The sequence below is a fragment of the Daucus carota genome, chromosome 3 (assembly GCF_001625215.2).
Source record: "Daucus carota subsp. sativus chromosome 3, DH1 v3.0, whole genome shotgun sequence".
NCBI lineage: Eukaryota > Viridiplantae > Streptophyta > Magnoliopsida > Apiales > Apiaceae > Daucus > Daucus carota.
Genome location: NC_030383.2, coordinates 3,017,125 through 3,035,611, shown reverse-complemented (window position 1 = coordinate 3,035,611; position 18,487 = coordinate 3,017,125).

Here is an 18,487-nt window from a genome sequence, read left to right as displayed (position 1 = left end):
TTAGTCGATTTAGTTATATTTGGCAGAAAATGTCTGATATTATATTATTTCGATAAAATTTGGTTTAGTTCAATAAACTTAACTAAAAAATTGTAAGATAAATATTCATAATCATTATCAAAATTAGGTGACAATATTCCCACTTTGTTTTGATTGACATTGTGTTGGAGTGAATTTGTTCTTAAAATCTAATTTAATTTTTTATTATTATAGTCAATTAAAATAAATCAATCAGCTTTACATAAAAAAGGAATAGGGCAAACTATTGTGTGAGTTGAAGAAGATGATAAGAAGTGGCACTAGTTTAGTGAGTGAGTGGGAATGTGGGATTGTGATGATACATCATGTGGGTTGTGTATATACATGGATTCCTTTCCTGACAGCAAATGGCAGTAGTAGAATCATTCTCCCTCTTCTTCTTTTCTACTCCTATCACCTTTATCTTTTGCATTTGCCTCTGCATCTTTCTTTACATGCTACTCCAATACTCCATTACAGTTTGGTCGGCTTGTTTACAACTAGATGTCAAGTGCCCTTGCCCCTTCTTTACAACTTTTTTAGTTTTTCGGCAAGAGCGGGATTATTACATCGGATGAAATTATCGAAAATTTCTGCATTGGACAAAAGTCGGACCGATCAGGGTTGTAAATTGATCCTTTATCTCTATTAGGCTCGAAAATATAACACATGTTCCAAATCATTTTATCAATAATATAGATACGATGAAAAAATTAAATTTAGATAAAATATAATTTCAAATATAAGCACTCATATGCCCGTTTCGATTTTATATTAATCTTTATAAATTGATCATAACTGTGTATTTGAATATTATCCATAAACACTGTTTAGTTATCTATATTTGTAACATCATATTTATCATATTTGTTAGTATACGGGTAATCATACTATAAATTTTAAATAGTTCCTGTAAGTTTAATTTTCACATAATATGAGTTAGTGACCGTGATGATGTATTAATTGTTATTATATATATTTAATAAATTATACATATATATATATAATTTAGTTAGTAATTAATTTATTTTTATAATATTATATTTATTTTACACTGAATGATAATTATTTGTACAATGAGAAAAAATAAATTTTAATATAGTACATCGGAGATATCTGGCTCATATTGAACATATGATAAACCATCAAGTTAGTAAATAGAAAATATCGGATTGATTAATATTAAGTATGAATTTGTATTCATATAATATGATCATAATTAATTGATACTCATCTCAAATATATTAAATAAAACAATCTCACAACAGAGGAGGTGCCTGGATCTCCTATATCATTTTATAACCCTAGAGTTGAGACTTGAGCGATGTTATGATAACGTTGAATCATTTTAATAGTAAACTTAAATTTTCTTGCATTTGATACATCTCTCTATCTGTTATATTTTATTTATGAATAACATCAATTATTTGTGTACAATAATTTGTCCGTTTTCGATAGGAGAACATGATATATTTTTTGTCGGAAAATATATGACAAATCAAAATAAATAAATAACAATACGTCGAATGTTGATGTCAGCTAGCGTGAAGGAATTGAGAAAGTTGATGGTTTTGGATGTAAATTAGGAAGAAGAAGAGGGTGTTGAAAAGTAAACCGTACACCAAATCACTTTAATTGGACTGATCGAACATGGCAACACAAACATCTACCAAACTTCTTAGCTAAACGGATTTTTGGGGACCATTTTGGCCGACATCAAGATTCAAGGTCCCAACCGACCCACTCGAAGCTGGTCATTGCTCAAGTTTCGACCGCTTTATGCAAATTCGAATAAAATGAAAATCGAACTTGAAATGAGAGAGAAATTTTTTATTTTGAATTATTTAATTTATAAAAAGCGAAGATGTAATAAATTTTATGATTTATTAATGAGAGTTTACTGTAAATTTGTATCTCATTTGTTCCACTAAAACGTTTAAATAATAATAATACATTTTCTCGTCATTTCACCTTTTTAATTCTATATTCACTTTATTCTGGGATGATTTTCTTCTAAACGTTTAACAAAATGATAATTCCATATTTTTTTGATAAAAAAGCGAGAAAAATAAGTGAAATATTGATACTATTTTCTTATGTTATATTATATAGAGGATGTATTTACAAATTTAAACTTTAATAAAATAATCTACAATTAAGTATATTATTTTGATAATTTAAATTTTACTTGCTACGCATATGATAATAGGGAAAAAATGAGTCTTTATTAGTATTGGTTTATATATTTGTAATTTTATTGAAAGGATTTTCACTGCAATTCTTTTGTTAAATTATACCATTAGTTAAATTAAACCCATCAAGTTTGTTGTATTATCGTTATGTCAAGATTTATTTTATATTATAAATTATTACACTAACAATTTATTTTTAATGGAATACGTTCGACTTTAATAAAAATGCATCCCAGGATGCAAAATAGAGCGAATTTAAAATTAACAAGGTAAACTGTCATGAAAATAAGTATGAGTACGTTTTTGACAAAAATTTTGAGGTAAAAACTGTAATAAGCTTTTTATGTAATTTTGTTATAATTAGAAGAAATAAACTCATACTGGTTAAATTGTTAGTAATTGAATTACGGACTAATAACCAATCAGGTTGAAATTTCTTATTAATTTACACTGATTGCGTTCATATTTTATACTATAAACCTTAAGAGAATGATTTAACCCTAACCTAAACCCAACCCAAGTTGATTGAAAATTATTAATTAACTTGCTAAAGCTTATCCAACCACTAACTCTGTCATTTTCAAATACATGGTGTTATCAGATTCTTAAGATCTCAGTGCTTTTGACAACCCAGCCAGTGAGAAATATAGGATAATATTAAAAACCTCAGTGCAAACACTATTGATTCATCTACTTTTAAATTGTGTTATATTAATAGCTGGCTCAAGTGGACTTTCTTTTGTCAAATTATTCAATTGTATTACAAGTTTTTAGATTTTAATTAAAAAGGTTCATGGGCTTCTTGAGACCCTCGGAGCACTGTCACTTTTCATGGGCTTTACTCAAGCAAGCGGTCATTTTTCATGGGCTTCTCCTGACCCTATCAGAATTGTCAATCAATTATTATACACTAGTATAAATGGGCTGCGGATAAGAAGAGCAGCAACAGAATGTGTCACATGGGACTTTGCATTAATCTTTATGAGCTTCTGGGCTGTTTGGCTAAAAAGTTTAAGGGCTTGTTGAGAGCTTAATTTTTGAAAAATGTATATTCACATATTTATAATTTTTTGGAATATAAATGTTAGAAAGGTGTTTAATATTCATTACGTGAAAAAAGAATAAAGACTTATTTTAGAAAAAAAGTAGAGTTTCGTGTACTTTTTTCCAAAAATAAGTTTAGCCACATGGCACTCTACGAGCCACTTTCTATGAGAGCAATGTAAAATGTTCAAAAAAATACAATAAAATAATGTAAGCTTTATTTTATAATCTGGTGTCCGTTTTCACGGATCTCGACTAAATCAAAAAAATTGTTCACAAATTCATATCTACCGAGCGAGGTGGCCCTCTACTTACTTCCATGCCTCCTAATAAAATTGAACCTATGATCTTGGAGTGATAAGCTTCTAAAATCACAGTCTCAATTAACCGAGACATCCGTGATGGATTTATTTGAATTGTAATCGAATAGAATCTTTTAAATATACTAGGAACAAGAGGTATTCTTGATTTTGTCCGAAATTTGAACTCTCCTTACACTAAAAATCGAGAATTGTACGAATACTAGTAGCACTATTTAGAATCGAATATTATTATGGTTTGACAACATATATAGCCAGGTCCCTGTGTAGGCAGTACACATTGGAATCAGAAGCTTTAAACAGAGGAAATCGTTACACCAGGCCCATTTCCCAATGCAAAAGATTTTGTATGAACAAACAAGACTAAAGATTAAGGATGATGGTGTTTCTGGTGCAAAAGAAAAAACGGAAGATACTGAGGATTTGAGGGGGCCCAAACCATTACCTAAGACTTTTGATGATGACTATAATTATTGTTATCATTATTAATGGACCACTCTAAGTTTCTGCAACAATGGTGTAGGGTGGTCCAGTTATTAGCTAACAATGGTCTGGATCTGCCTTGCATTCAAACCCACATATGTAGTGATCTTGTTCCGGTTTCTTGTAGTAGGTGCATTCTTTATTTCCCTCGCGTAGGTGCATTCTTTATTTCCCTCGCACCTTGAGGAACCCATCTTGTTAAAAACTCGAATCATTAATCTCTAGTAAGCGGAATGAGGGAGATCATTGTCAGAATTGTCGATCGTCGAATTACATTTTAAATTTGTGCGTTAATATCTAAATTTCTACGATCATTTTCGATGACCGTGTGTGGTTGTTGATAAGTGTTAGCTATCAAAGTGCGGTCACGAATATGCGATCAGATATCCGGTTGTTGATTGAATTTGTTATCGGTTTTTCTATTGTGTGCCCATGTGCACATGCTAAGCACCAACTCTCACGAAAATGACTTAATTTGATTGGTAGATTGGTGTGAATGCAAGGGGTACCATCACCATTTAATATTCATCCACCAATCAAAAGTTAGTATTCTCATAGGTGTTAGTGACTATTGTGTGCCCATGAACGCACCATTGAAAATTCAATTTGTTATTTAAATATTGTTTTTTTTTAAAATTTTCGTAGCATACTCAAATACACAGATGGTGGTGTGAATGTTTTGTGTTAAATAAAAATTTCCCATTCATTGAATTTTTAGGATGCAAGTGCAGTTATTGGGGGAGTAATTATTGATTTTACAGATCTGGTTGCTTTGGCAGCTTTGTATGCTGATGCTGACATGAAATCAGACGGCTTTAAGGAGACAAAGAGCACCTACAGTAACTAACGGATGTTGGTCTTGCGTGACCCTATTCAAACGCCTCATTCTACCATTTTCAACGGAAAAACAAATCGTTGCATATAACTCATTTCCCGTGCTACCAAAAAATTGTGCATCATCAATGACTTCTTGATCAGAAAATATTGATTTATCAATAATCGATTATTAAATTTGAGGCTCTAAAAAGTTAATGATTCGAGATTGAAGGCAAATAACACAGCATCTCGTAAAAATTATCCTTACACCCAAATATTGAAAGGGTAGATTTGATCGAAACCCAGCTTCAGCAATCTTTAAAATATGGTGGCCCTTGTGTTCATTAGTGTGTTCAATAAATTCGCAAAAGCTTTTGTTACGGAGTAGTTCGTATTCCCTCCGTCATCCTAGGACCTAGGCCTCTTGTTTTCATAAGAAATATGAATTTTTTAAAAAAATAGGAAATATAATTTAACACGTATTTAATACTTTTATGAAACATAAAAATATTATGTAAAAAAAACTTTAGAAATAGGTTATAACACTACATTTCATATATATCTTAAAATACTTATAAAACAATTTTAAAAAATAAATAAAAAGAACAAAAGAATATTCCCTTTAATATCGCTCTAATTATTTAGAGTTACTTTTATTAATTTGAGATTAGAGAAACGGGAGAGTGCTAACAATTTAACGTAGGAATAGAAAATCTTACTAATATGAGCGTCTAAAATCAGAATTTTGAGTTTTGATCTCAGGTTAGACGATAATTCTTGTGCTAAAACTCTTACTATTTTTTTGTTTGGAAATAAAACTTTAGCTCATGTTTTGGTGATTAAAATATCAAAAATATTGGTGAAGAATACTAGATAACGTAAAATCATGCCACCGCCGTCGGTCGGGGACAATTGGGTGTGCGTTTACTCACTCCAGTGCTGTAGTGATTGAAATGATATGTTGGAGTTGGACCTCAATATGTGCCAAATATTAGGCTTCTTCGTTCTATTTATCTTAATTTCTAAAAAATAATATATTTCTTAAAACATATATAGATTTATATTTTACTTTTACAATATATATATTAGATTTAATATTGAAATGCGTATCTTATTCTAAAACTCTATACTTATATTTGATAAAAATAATAAAGATGTTTGCTTATTATTTTCAAAAGTTAAGAGTTTATTTTTATACAAATTTTACATTTATAAATTATATTATAGAATTATTTATATGATGTTTAACATTTCTTATTTATATAAATAAGTGTACATTATCATTAAAAAAATACATATTTACTTATTTTTCCGCTTGTTTTTGATAAATGAAATATGTCCTTCATAGTAAACACACACTGAACTATGGGAATACATACTCTCATTGGGGAGATGAACATGGATTGAAGACAAAGCCGGAACATGTTAAAGCCTTTCTGGAAAATTAGTTCCACTTACCGAAAGCTAATAAATCAGTTAGTTTCAAAACTTTTTTTTTTTTTTTTGTGAAAAAAAATGGTGAGAAGCAGAAGGTACAAAACTAGGTGGTCCTCAAAATGCGAAGACAAGAGCAAGTGAGCAAGCCAATCAAAAAAGAAACGAGAAAGCTAAAGGGAGGGGCTCACCCCAGGACCAGGAGGTAGAGACCATTGCTTGTTTATCGCCCATTGTCTGTGTTATATGCGGGACGGATTTAGGATTTAAACTTTGAATAGCCCCAAATAAATTTTCGAAAAACATTTATATAACTTTAAATTTTGTGAAGACAATTTTATAATTTTACAAAATTTAAAATAATAAAAAAAATAATATTTAAGAGGACATGTGTAACCGTGCCTCTTCTTAGATATGCGACTGATTATATATAGCTATACATATCAACTTTTCTCTTGAGTTTGATTTATATCTCCATGTTATATATGTATCTGTCCGATCTGTCCGTTCCGTGGTACTGCACATCTTCTCAAAATATCTACCCGTAACTATTGCGAAATAATATCTTGTTACACCCTTCTTTTCAAATATCGTCTCTCACACTTACTTGTGATTATTGTAGCATTCTATACACTGTTTTCATCAGAGCTCGTCACTGTCCTCGATTTAAACCCTCACTAGTCAATAGCATGGTTTTCCTTGGCTCCTTCAAATTACTAACCACCCGGAACAAAATCTTTACAAAACTAACCACCTTTTTTTTCACTTCACAAAACTAACCACCCTAATTCATAATCATCCAGGAGCGAACACCACACAAAATATTTTTGCAGGAGGCCCCTCCCAGGGGCGAACAACAAAGAATTTTCCTTATATGTTCGCCCCCCCCACGGGCGAACATAGTAGGGAAATTTTTTGTTCGTTTGCTCAAAAATTCTTCACTTTTCAGTTCGTTTATTTAATTTATAAAAAATTCAAAAAAAGGGAAAATTGTGATAATTTATATTATTATATTTTATAATATTATATTATATAATGATATAATATTACAAAATTATTTTATATTAAAATATAATATTTTAATATTTAAGTTCATATTTAAGCTCATAAAAGATAAATAATATTGTTATTGTTTTATTTTTGTTAATCCGAAAACGTCATGTAATATCTTGTCCCGAATGCATTTGATCAAACACAGCACTTTTATTCATAGAAGATATTAAAACAACGATAACACGACTTAAATTGAAAAGCAGAAAACAATTACGACGAAACTACAGACCACTTAATCGTCCTCGGACGACATTACACTATCAGAATAATAATCCGGAGTGGTGACCAATGCAAGGTATTGTTGTTCCTTAAACCGGTCCCCTTCTTCCCGAAACATCCTAGCATCATCGTATAGACTCTGACGATGCAGTCGCAGATTCATGCGATTCTCCTCTTCTCTCGCTCTGAAGAGGGCGGCCTCCAGCTGCTGCGGCGTTTCTCGAGGCATAGTACGAGCCCTTTGTTTAGGAATCGGAATCCCAGCTAGTGCACAACGTTCCATGCACACTTCATGCCTACGCACACGCCACTCCCACTCATTCAACATGGTGGTAATCGACTGAGGGGAGTATCGTAAATTAGGGTTTAAAGAGTAGGTAAAGTCATCATCACACCACCATTTTCTACCCATGGCAACAAACAGATCACCTGGTGTGTAACTCATGATTTATGATGAACTATATCTTGTGTGAGGTCTATGGTTGTGTGTGCATTGTGCATATTGTATGTGAACCTATTTATAGGCATAGCATAACATTGCAACGAAATAATGCTGATATTCACATGATCAACAGTTGTATCCCATAATGCTGATATTCACATGATCAACAGTAGTATCTCATAATGCAGAGGTTCACATGATGAACAGTATGTCATAAAGTAAAGGTTCTGCAGAAAGTAAGGCTGCATTAGACTTAAAGCCAAAGGACTTGTAAAATCCAAAATTATTATCAGATCCGGAAAGATTTTTAGCCACTTGTAAATGCATTATTTTGAAGGGGAATAACTGCATCCTTCAATAACATATCAAACTGCAAGGACTTGTCATATCAAACTTTAATTATGAGTTGTCTACTCACCCCTTTAAATTGCAGCTACTGTTCTACTGCATTACAAGTTTGACTCAAGAAGATACAAGAACTGCAGAGACTTGTCATTTCAAATATTTTAATTATTTTAATCAAATGTAATTTTATTTTCACTTTATGTAATGCTTGTGTTTCCTTTAATTTTATGTAATGCTTGTGTTCTTTTAATTTTATGTAATGCTTGTGTTTCCTTTAAATTACACATCCCTCAGTTTATGTAATGCTTGGATTAACAATAATAAAAAATAAGCACTAAAATATGTCGTTTTTTCGGTAATATGAATAATTTTGTTTAGGTTAATATAAATAGATATTGCTCATATCATTATGATTTGGAAAAATAAAAACTGCAAATAAAAGTACATTTGATAAGTTCGAGGTCTTTAATATTCTCAATCCTGAGTTATGTCGACATAATAGTCGGAATCATAATCTTCATCATCATCTTCAGCATCAGCGGCCACCGAGGTATGCTTTTCATTGCAATCATAAAGAAAATTTGGCACATCTCCCCATACTTCCCAAAATTCAGCTTCTTCACGTGCATCAAGTTTCTTCTGCAGTGCATCACATTCTTTCGTAATTCCAGCCATGTATCGATTGTAGCGAGCATCAGAAAATGGGATACCCAACCGACGAAGTCTGTCAAAATAAAGTTGTTGAACTTCAGGATAACGTTCGGACTCGTCTAATACCTCCTGATATGTCGGCACCCAATCTTTGCCCTTTCTTATTCTCCTAGTAGTAAACTTGCGGCAAGAGTTGTTGAATTTCATCTGGGCCAGCTCTCGAGCGTGCTCTTCGGCCTGGCGACGTTTCTCCTGTAAGATCTCCTCTTTAAGGCTCATTGGAGCCCCCCCTGGATGCTGATTCGTCGCCATCCGTCCCATTGGTGGGCGACGCTTTTGTTGCACGACCGGTTGTTGGTTGTTCTGGTTGCTGCGCATTCCTCCCAACAATAGCTCCGGTTGTCTTCTCTCTTGTTTTTTTAGGCGTTTTTCATACCCGGGGGTCATTGGTGCCTTGCCCTTATCCATTTTGGGGTGATTGAAGTGATTAAAAGAAGAAGTGTTGCAATGACAAACAATAAAATGAGTGAAGTGTATGTGTTGAATGTATGGGGGAGAACATATTTATAGGACAGCTCCACATTGAATTATTGTTGTAATATTATGTATATTCAAAAGTAGTTGCAGTTATGACATAATTCAAAATTTGTATTATGGCAACTCCCTGCACTGCTCTTCTTGCATGTTTAAAATTTCGAAATGACAAGTCTCTGCTGCATTTTTGTCTAGGGTATCTTAAAATTTTCTTCAGCTTTCTTTTGCAGGTACTTTATACAAAGCATGCATATTACTGTAGAGTTGGAGTGTGTTGTCAAGCTATCATGTCATGCTTATTGCTGTACACATGTGAACCATGTCTTTTTGCAGAACCTCTTGTATCTTTTTCAGTCAAACTTGTAATTCATTGATTCCCCTTGAAAATAATGCATTACTAGTGACCTCCAGCTTTTCTTTTTGCAGAACCTTTAATTTATGCCCTACTGTTGATCATGTGAACCTCTGCATTATAAGATACGACTGTTCTCATTAGAAAAATTTGTATCAAAAATATTACTCTATCGTTAGTGGAAATTTTGAAAATATTATATATTGAGTTTCACACATTTTTTATGAATGGTATTACATCCAAAATGAAAGATTCCGAGCCCTACTATTTTTGGTAATATTTTTAGATTTTTAAAATTTTATCAACTATTTATTTTTAATTTTTTGATTGTTTTATTTGATTTAAATAAAAATAAATAGGAGAAGTTTTTATTCCGTTTATTTATCCCGTTTATTTATTGCTTTAACACCATAAGCAATAAGTTTATGTAAATGCTTCTGTTTCGTACGAGTGCTTGAAACCCCTTTTATCAATGGAGCAATTATAACTCCTCCTGCTCATGCACAGTATACGTATAGTCACCTCCTATGCATTATTACACTTGTGAAGCACCAATTATTCAACTAGCTAGCCTACTATTCATGCACAGTATGTTTCTCTTTATATGTTGCAGCTCTCCATGCACCAATTACTAAGATTTTTTGCCTAACATTAATTCCTTGGCCAGTTGCCTTATAAATTGAACTCAATTTCAACATTTCAACTACGAAAATACATCGAAAACAATATTTCTTTCATTACTTCAACTGCACCAAGATGGAAAAGGGTAAAAGGCCAATGTCCCCCGGATACGAAAAACGCCTGCAACGGCAACAACAGAGAAGACAACAACCGGAGCTATTGTTGGGAGGGATGCGCAGCAACCTAAACAACCAACGACCTGCATTAGCTCCTAAAAGCAAACCACCACAGACGTTGGAGATTAAGCGGGATCATGCGTACTATTTGCAACGTAAGTTTTCTACTAAGAGAGCTCGAAACGGCAAAGATTGGGTGCCGACAGAGCAGGAGGTTGAGGATGAGGGCAGACGTTATCCTGAAGTTGATAAACTTTTAGAAGACAGACTTCGTCCGTTGGGTGTTGCATTTTCTGATGATCGCTACAATCGATACATGGCTGGAATTGAGCAAGAATGCGATGCATTGCAGGCTAAACTTGATGCACGTGATGAAGCTGATTATTGGGCAATTTGGGGAGATGTTGACGCTGAGGACGATGATGATGAAACCGAAGAATATGGTTCCGACTATATTGTGGACATCACCAAGGATTGAGAACTTATGTCATGTTCTCATTTGAAAACAATATGTAATTTTCTTTAAGTTTATGTAAATTCAGTTTATGTAATGCTTTTGTTTCGTTTAAGTTTATGTAATGCTTCTGTTTCCTTTAAGTTTATTTATGGGATAAATATCACGTTGGTGACTCGTTTCGTCCAAATGTATCAATTGAGTGACTCATTTCCAAATTGACTCAAATTGAGTGAAGTGTATGTGTTGAATGTATGGGGGAGAACATATTTATAGGACAGCTCCACATTGAATTATTGTTGTAATATTATGTATATTCAAAAGTAGTTGCAGTTATGACATAATTCAAAATTTGTATTATGGCAACTCCCTGCACTGCTCTTCTTGCATGTTTAAAATTTCGAAATGACAAGTCTCTGCTGCATTTTTGTCTAGGGTATCTTGAAATTTTCTTCAGCTTTCTTTTGCAGGTATTTTATACAAAGCATGCATATTACTGTAGAGTTGGAGTGTGTTGTCAAGCTATCATGTCATGCTTATTGCTGTACACATGTGAACCATGTCTTTTTGCAGAACCTCTTGTATCTTTTTCAGTCAAACTTGTAATGCATGCACAGAAGAACAGTAACTGCAATTTAAAGGGGCGAGTAGACTACTCATATTTAAAGTTTGATATGACAAGTCCTTGCAGTTTGATATGTTATTGAAGGATTCATTGATTCCCCTTGAAAATAATGCATTACTAGTGAACTGCAGCTTTTCTTTTTGCAGAACCTTTAATTTATGCCCTACTGTTGATCATGTGAACCTCTGCATTATCAGATACAACTGTTCTCATTAGAAAAATATTTGCTAATATTTTAAGATTTTTAAAATTTTATCAACTATTTATTTTTAATTTTTTGATTGTTTTATTTGATTTAAATAAAAATAAATAGGAGAAGTTTTTATTCCGTTTATTTATCCCGTTTATTTATTGCTTTAACACCATAAGCAATAAGTTTATGTAAATGCTTCTGTTTCGTACGAGTGCTTGAAACCCCTTTTATCAAAGGAGCAATTATAACTCCTCCTGCTCATGCACAGTATACGTATAGTCACCTCCTATGCATTATTACACTTGTGAAGCACCAATTATTCAACTAGCTAGCCTACTATTCATGCACAGTATGTTTCTCTTTATATGTTGCAGCTCTCCATGCATATTGAATCACATCTAAACACAGCAAACCCAGTTTGAAACTCTTCAAAAATTAGAGAAGCACACAAACACCCAAAAACACACAACCACAAAAATGGCAAGCTACGTAAACGTGAACATCTTCTGGGGCGGTGAAATCGTGAAGCAAGATAACGATGTTATCTATACGGCTGATCCAAAAGAGATGAGGTTTATCGAATTCGGCACTACATTGGAAGAGTTACACGATATTGTGTATGAGGTTATGAACATAAGTAGGCATCACTGGAATTTGAAACTCAGTTTCAAATATCCTAGACTTGGTGTCGGTAACCTCGTAACAGGATATTTTGTAAAGTCCATTAGGTCGGACGACGATGTGAGGAGGATGCTAAGCATCCCCGGACGATTTTTGTATGGGATGGGAGACGTATGGATGTTTGTTGAAGCTGAGAGTGTTGCTCAGCAAAGCCAACCCTATCAAGCCCCATGGACCCAACAATCTGGGCAGTCGCATACATTTCTTGATAGCCAACAATATGATGGGAACTATGCAGGAAACTGTGGTGGGGGTTACGGTGGCGACTATGGAGGAAGCGAGTTGGGGTCTATGGCCGGATGGTCAAATAGCGTATTCCAAAGTGGCTACAACTACGGGACCATAGGGCATACAGAAGTTGCTGAGGAGGACATACAATTGTCGCAGCCTCGTCAAACGCGAGACAGAAGTGCAGCTGTGAATCTTGCACTTCACGGGGACGAAGAAGATGAAGAAAATGCCACGGAAAGAGCATTAACTACAAGTGACGATTCGGATTGGAATCTGTCAGACGAAGAGGTTGAGGAAGAATCTGAAGACTTTTCAGAAGCCGACTCGGATGAAGTCCGAGAGGGGAATACCTCGTTGCAGACGCGCGATATGCCTGTTTATGTACCAAGGGCTGCATGGTTTGGATCTCAGCAGTACGAGACTGAGATAGTGTCCAATGTGGACACTATCATGTCCCACGGGTTCAATCCATCCGTTGATGAGTTAGGCGTCGGAGCCATGTTTCGTAACAAAGAGGTTCTAATCTCGGCGGTTAAGGAGGCACATATTAAAATGAATCGGAACTTTGTTGTGCAAAAAAGCACTACGCAAAAATACAAAGTCAAGTGTACAGTCTATGATTGTAAGTGGAAGTTAAGGGCGGCGAAGAAAAAGCAGCACGGTATGTTTGAAATCACAGAATGTCCTGAGACACACACGTGCTTGTTGGATAGGCCGACACAGGATCATAAGAAGATTTCAGCAAAAATGATAGGGTCATTGGTTGCTCCACACGTAAGTCGCACAACCTATTGTCTCTTATTGACACTGATTTTTTGTCCTTTTGATTGTTAATACTTGTTCGTTTCAACAGATTTCACAAACCCCTAATCTTAGGGTAACAAACATTATAACAATGGTGAACGATGAGTTCCAGCACATTGTTAGTTACAGCAAAGCGTGGAGGGGGAAGATGGCTGCAATGGAGACCCTTTATGGCAATTGGCAGACTACCTATAATGAGTTACCACGGTTCCTCTCTGTCATGGCAAGTACAAATCCAGGGAGCGTAATGGAGATTGATGCGGTTCCACATCAAACTGAGATTGGCAAATCTGTATTTGTTCGCGCATTCTGGTGTCTGAAGGCGATCATTGATGGCTGGCAGCACGCTCGCCCAGTCATTTCAATTGATGGTACATTCCTCAAGGGAAAGTACAATGGAAAGTTGCTGGTTGCGGTGGGAGTGGACGCTAACAACCACCAATATCCAATCTGTTTTGCCCTCGTGGATGAGGAGACTACGGAGAACTGGTCCTGGTTCCTACGTCTTCTACGAATACATGTATGCCGAGAGAGACTTGGCGTTTGTATTATATCGGACCGTGCCCCCGGGATCCTCGCTGCAGTGAATGATGAGCGCAACGGCTTCACTGAACCTTTTGGTGTTCACAGATACTGCCTCCACCATGTGAGGAGCAACTTCTCCAAACATCACCCGGGAAATGACTTGAAGATGTTCATGTGGCTAGCAGGCCGAACACCACAAATAAGAAAGCACGAGGCTTACATGAAACATATTGCCCGCATTTCTCCCCAAGCGGTGACATATTTGCGGGAGATAAATCCTGCCTTGTGGACCATCTGTCATGACACAGGCCACGCTCGTTACGGCCAGGCCACTACCAACGTGACGGAGAGTTTCAATGGCAACATTCGACAAGCTCGCTTCCTACCGGTCACCGCAATGATGGAATTCCTCTTTTACAAAACTGTAAGGACGGTGAACAAGGAGAGAAACGCTGCTCTAGAAAGCATGCAAGAAGGTCATGAACTCTGCCTGCGAGCTAGGAGAATGTTGGAAACCAATACTGAGAGGGCTAACGCCCACCACGTTGAAACATTTAACCGGCAAAGTGGTTTATTCTCCGTAAAGACGCGTAGGTACAGGTTGAAAGGTGTGGAAAAGGGCGGAAACACACAAGTCGTGGACATCAGAAGGGGTACTTGCACGTGCGGGAAATGGGCCTGTCATCGCCTTCCATGTTCTCATCTGATTGCTGGGTGTAATCGTAATTCCATAAACTGGAAACAGTGGATCGGCCCTTACCACTACACTCCCGTTTTGCAAAATATGTGGGAGCCTATGATATATCCGTTACCAGCAACCGGCTATTGGGATGTGCAACTCCCATTAGCATGGCAAAGGTATGGAACCGTGGTGCCGAACGAGGCCATGCGAAAGAGAAGAGCAAAGCGAGGCCAAAGGGGGCAGTCGGTGAGAATACGGACCGAGATGGACGGTTCCCGAACGGGACACAAATGTAGTCGGTGCAAGCAAGAAGGTCATACGAAGCGGAACAAGAAGTGCCCCATGTACAATGCATAATACATTGTACACATATTAGATGTTACTATGTATTATTTTGCCTCAGTGACTTAGTAAGGCAAGAAAAAGTCTTGTAACATTTGTAGTTGATTTAATGAATTTTCCCGGCTTTAAACATTTAAATCGCATTATATTATAGTTCCCAATTTTCCAACCAAATATGACTTTTATTACCAGTTTATGGGTTCGAAAAATCATAATTTGGAGTGCTTTCACCCCCAATTTTGTTGGTTAACAAAAATCAACGTAAACAAGTGTAGTTTTGTAATCATGTTTTGGAACATAATTTGATCGTTTTTTAATAGAATAAGGGCATTTTTTGAAATTCTTGAAAATGCAAAGAACCACCATTTTCCACGAATATATTGATTTTTCAGACCACTTTCACGAGTCAAAAAAACATATTTTCGGATACCATTTCTTCATGAAATTTTTTCCTACCATAGTCTTCACACCCTATTTGGATGGGAAGCAAAAAATTTCATCAAAAAATATAGGGAAGGGAGTTTTGTAAATGCGTCGAAACGCCAAAAAATAAGCTAATTTGAGTCGAAAAATGACTTTTATGACCATTTTCTTGGGTCGAAAAATCAAGTGTAGTTTTGTAATCATGTTTTGGAACATAATTTGATCGTTTTTTAATAGAATAAGGGCATTTTTTGAAATTCTTGAAAATGCAAAGAACTACCATTTTCCACGAATATATTGATTTTTCAGACCACTTTCACGAGTCAAAAAAACATATTTTCGGATACCATTTCTTCATGAAATTTTTTCCTACCATAGTCTTCACATCCTACTTGGATGGGAAGCAAAAAATTTCATCAAAAAATATAGGGAAGGGAGTTTTGTAAATGCGTCAAAACGCCAAAAAATAAGCTAATTTGAGTCGAAAAATGACTTTTATGACCATTTTCTGGGGTCGAAAAATCATAATTTGGAGTGCTTTCACCCCCAATTTTGTTGGTTAACAAAAATCAACGTAAACAAGTGTACTTTTGTAATGCGTGAAAATGACCAAAATATGCCAGTTTTACTAAGAATGACTTTCCGGACCCGGTTTTCGGGGCCTAAAAACCATGTTTTGGAACATAATTTGATCGCATAATTTGAAAGAAGCTAATTAGTTATGTTCGCCCGAAGAGAGGGCGAACATATAATGGGTTGTTTTGTAAATATTGAATTGATATTATTTTATTGATTAGTCATTAGTTGAAGTGATAATTGAGTAAATTTGTTTATATATAGTTAGAACTAAGGCCATACACATACTCGAACTTCTCATCTGCTCATACTAAAAACATCTCATGGACAAGCAGAAACAATCTAGAAAGCTTGACGACGGGATGGAAGAATGGAGTTGTACAAAAACGAGAAGACTTGTTTCAATTGCCATGGAAAGGGATGCGGAGAAGATGAAGTTTGCTACGGAGATGCGGTTGTTGGAGTATCGAGAAGCGAGACAGGGCAAACACTGGGTGCCGACTAAGGATGAGACCCATATTGAAGTTCTGCATGGAGTCGGTCGCCCGCTACGTGAATATCACTACAGAAAAGACCGGGATATAAATGATGCCTTCTTGAAAGGAAAGATCACGGATGAGGAAAGGATAGGTTTGCTGAGAGAAAGCTCGGCAGAATACGCTGCAAAAGTAAAAGTCATTGAGAAATCAAATTTTGATGCTTATGCAAAGCAGTTGTAATTTTGTTTTCAAAAGAAATAATAAAGATGCATTTATTCGTACTTATATTTATTGGAATAAAATACAAATGATATTTGTCAATCAGAATCATTGGCACCGGTTGAGTCTTCGTCAGACATGTAGAAATCCGAGTTGTAATTTGGATTTTGAAGCAGTGCACATTCTTCTTCGAAAGACATTTCTCTTCCGCTAGCAGTTGCCGAGTCTCTGGCCAACTGATACATGTACATACGACATCGGCGCAACAACATTCTGTTGTTCTCTTCCCTGATCTGCTCCACTCCTGCAATCACTTTCATTCGATATTCACCCCAACTACCCTGGAACCTATATTCCGGATACATAGCTAACGAGTCACGGGCCGGGAGTTTTGCACCTAGAGCTATAAGATCATTTCTCAACTGGTCGGATTCTTCAAGACGATGAGCCCACTCGCGTCGAACACCAGCGAAATACTCTCTCGGATCGCTGTATTTTAAACTCTCGTAATCATCATTTCTTTCTACTAGCAACCACTTTCTACTTGATGAGTACATTGTGGGTGTAATTATAGATTGAAAGTTTGAAGCTGTCTCTATGTGTATAAGTTCAGAATGTGAAAGCAAATATAGAGTTCAAAAGCATTGTAGCCATGTGAATATTTTCAGTGCACAGAGAGATTCGTCCTCTGTAGCCTTTGACTGTAGCCATGTGAATATGTTTGGTGCACAGAGAGTAAATGACTGTAGCCATTTGAATATGTTTTGGACTTTGCAATGATAAAATGGTGCAGAGAGATTCGTCCTCTGTAGCCATGTGAAATTATTGTGGCCTTTTGCAATGATATTGTGGCCTTTTGCACTGTAGCCATGTGAAATTGTTGTGTTCTGCCCTTTGCACTGTAGCCATGTTAATGGTTCAGTCCACCCATGTGAGTAAAGTGGTGGAGGTGTGTGAAATGCTTCTGGCCATGTGAAACTGCATAGATTCCCTTACTGTAACCATGATAAAAGTAAAGTAAATGGCATAGTGGGGGGTGCTGTAGCCATGTGAGGCACTACATTGGCAGAGATTCCATTATTTTCTTCAGCAATAATGCTGAGTGAACATGTGTATGAAGGGAGCCTACTTAGGAAATTGGGGTTATAAATAGTGGAAAACTTGTTCACACTTTTTAAACAAATCTTAATTACATGGAGCCAATAGGTGAGGTTGTTCAAGGGGATACGTGCTACTGTGAAAGGCTTGCCGTTCATAGTCATTATCGAGGGAAAGGGCCTAATGCTGGAAGAATGATGTCCCGGTGTCCACTATGGCCAAACGGGTGCGGATACATGTTCTGGATCGATGACCCACTTGAGCCGCGTGCTAGTGCAGTGCTTACTGAGATGACTAAGGAGATGAGTGACATGATATGGGATCATTACTTTGCGAAGGAGAGGATTAGAGAGAGGCATGATGAAGAACTTAAATCTGTGAAGGGGAAAAAAATGGGGGAGGGTTGTTCAAAAAAGGGATAAAAGTTGATGTCCTGGCAACGTGCATGTACTGTT